The following is a 3,400-nucleotide window of genomic DNA, read 5'->3' on the forward strand; positions in this document are numbered from 1 at the left end:
AAAATAATAGAAAATATGTCCTATAAGACTACAATTAAGGGATAATTTTTAATATTAGAAAGTACTCAAGTGAAATTTCCCCCCAAAAGATTGAGAATATTACATAGGTGGGAACAGAGATAGTAATAAATTCAAGGCATCATTAATAAAGGGATCAGATCCAGGGATGAATAAATCAGAGACCCCTTCAGTGCATCTGAAAATGTTCATATCCTGTGTCAAATGTTAGAACATCTTTGAAAATAGTACATGAACAATCTGAGCCATCAGTCTAGTGGAAAATATTAATGGAGAAGTTCAGAATTGCTTGTCTGTATCTAGATTAAATAAACCAACAAACTATTGTAGGACAATGTGATACAAACCAGGAATTCTAGCACTCACACTAAGACATGTGATTAGAAAGTGCAGTTACATAGTGATTCATTCACTGGCTAGGTAGTATAATTTTGTCTCAATAAAACAAACCAAGAAAGGAATAAAAAATAAACAAGAAAGGAATACACAGTTGGAAGTTTGGGCTAATTTTGTCATTATGTTTTGAGAAGTCAAGTTTCCTACTGAAATGCAACTCATATATAATCCTCAGTTGTGTTCTAAATGTTCTCTTCAAAACAGAAGATTACTAGATGCACAAGACCTCATGATTTCCAATCAAAAATTTGAAAAATATGCATCATTCTGTTAGAGTCCAAGGAAATGATGAAGGATTACAAAAGCTTAAGCCTAGAAAAATAAGAAAGTTCATTTTATGTAGGAGTTTGTAGACCTGGCTAAATTAGAATTTAGATTTAAAATAAATATTATTCTTTGTATTTTAATATTCTATAGGTTACTACAAAATTCGTTTTAAGCAGAAAATTTAATTTACAAATTCACAATTGAATCTGCCATTCTATTTGCCTAAAATATTCTTTCAAGTGAGGTAAAATTAGAACGTAGTTAATAGTTAATTCCAACAGTTCATGGTAATGTGACTAATCTAGACAAAGTTGCCAACAAATTGATGCTATTAATTTATAAATTTAGATGAAGAGCAATTTTTTTGAGATTCTGGTGTAACTTGGTATGAAGAGAGTAAATGTGTGACATCGTTTTTCTTCTACCTATACATAACACAGGAAGAAATTTCCTTAATTATATACCTCTTCATACAATGAGAAAAATGCTAGGCTTAGGGTTTGTTTTTATTTTGTTTTTCTTGTTTGGTTTGTCCCAGGGCTTAACTTGTAGGCCTGGCCACTGTCCCTGAGCCTGTTTTTGCTCAAGGCTGTTACTTTACTACTTGAACCTCAGTGCCACTTGCGTCAGGCTTTTCCTGAGCAGTTTATTGGAGATAAGAATTTAAGGAACCTTTCTGCCTAGGTGGGCTTTGAACCATAATCTTCAGATCATAATATGCAGACATTCAGATCTCCTGAATATCTATTATAGATAAAATATATAACTATAAATATTATTTGCAAGTGTTCTGATCTCAAGAATAACACTGGGTGGAAAATGATGCAGCAAAGTTTACTGTAGTGTTCTTTCCACAATACGAAGGGCATCACATTAGCAGAAGTGTAGTATTTTTATTACAAAAGTTATACACTTGTCATGACGAGAATTTAAGAAATTTTAAGGTGCACCATTCACGTTGGAAATTGTTGGGCTAGGATGACTTTATGGCATAAAAACTTGGAATTGATGGTCATAGAAATAATAGCTAACATTGATGAACAAATATTTACTCTTGAGGAATTATTATAAATACTTCATAATTTTACCTTGTACCAGACTGTGGCTATTTTTTCTGTTGAATTTAAATATGTAATGCCCCATTGAAAACTGCACCTATTTCAGAATTAAATAAAATGCAAACAGGTACTGTTTTGAATGTCTCTAGTATGGCATGTTCAGAATTTGAAAATGAGTAGTTAGTAGTCATAGGAATGTTGAAGAACACATATACTCTGTCCTCTTAACAATTATTCCGTTTAAAAGTTAGGAGTTTCAACAGAATTGAACTATTTTTGTTTTAGTATAAGACAATACTAAAATATTTTTTTCAAAATAATCGCAAGTATATTCTGAAAATATTGTATAATTTGATAATATTCAAGTTGATTACCCTCTGATAAAGAAAGGGGTAATTAATTCAAATTAGCAGCCAAAGTGTTCATTTTTTAAAAAGTTTATACACATAGTATAATATTTATTATACCAATACAGTGAAATTATATTTTATGTAGCTCATTTTTAATTTAATTTTATTGTCAAGGTGATATGTAGAAGGTGTTGCAGTTATTGTAAGGTAATAAATACATAACGTTGAACTTTGTACCCGCTCCCTCATTTTTCTCACAGTTTTCCTTCACTCCAATACCCCTCACAAGTTGTAATGTAATTTACCAACATGTTGTCTTGTGAGTATTGCTATTGCTTTGGTTTGCCCTTTGTTCTTTGTCTCGCCATTTCGTTGTTCCTCTTCCCTTACCAAATTAAGATAAATGTATATAAAATACACAAGATACTGAAATCAAATATAACAGGGGATAAACCAAAGGGAAAACACAAAAGAAAAAAGAAATCACATAGTACATTAAAAACAACAACCACAAAGTAAAACTCTGTTTCCATATACAGAAGTTCATTTTGCTCATCATCATCTTATATGGTCATACATACATAGTTATTGAGCAATTCTGCTCAACTGCTAGTAATATCCTATACATTTCCTACTTATTACAAATGAGGAAACCATGGAATCCCTTTCTTGTGTCTTGTTTATTTTACTTAGTTTGATTTTTCTAAGACTTTTCAGTTCCATGTGAATTGGAAGCATAAAATTTCACTGTGCATATATAAACCGCATTTTGTCAATTCGTTCATCTACTGAGTGGCATATTGGTTTAAAACATGACTGCTTGTAATTATCACTTAGTGTCATTCAAAAATGAGAGATGCCACTTCCCCAGACATTCTAAAAGCATGATTTCTAAGTAAGATAGGATGTTACGGTGGTACGAGTGTTGAGATATCTGGATGAATCTAATGTATATCTCACCCTGAATTAGGCAGGAAGATATCCAATATCATAGAGGATAAAAATGGTAGTGACATAAATATTTCCCTTGAGAAAGATATAGGAGGCTGCCAGAAGTATGAAGTAGTTCTGATAATTTTGAAGAATTTAGAAATGAAAGGTCAAGTATGTCTCTTTAAATAATAATTATGTAAGTGGTAGGGCAAAAGAAGAGGAAGAGAAAATAATAACTGACAGCAAATCATTTTCCTGGTAGACTATAAAAAGACATATTCTATAACTTTCAAGTTAAAGAGAGACCAATAGAATACATCCCACTTAATTTAGGTACATGCAAACTATTTACTTGGCTTTTACCTACTTTAATGCTCC

The sequence above is a fragment of the Dipodomys merriami genome, unplaced genomic scaffold (genome assembly GCF_024711535.1).
Source record: "Dipodomys merriami isolate MVZ:Mamm:240054 unplaced genomic scaffold, mDipMer1.0.p SCAF_779, whole genome shotgun sequence".
NCBI classification, from domain to species: domain Eukaryota; kingdom Metazoa; phylum Chordata; class Mammalia; order Rodentia; family Heteromyidae; genus Dipodomys; species Dipodomys merriami.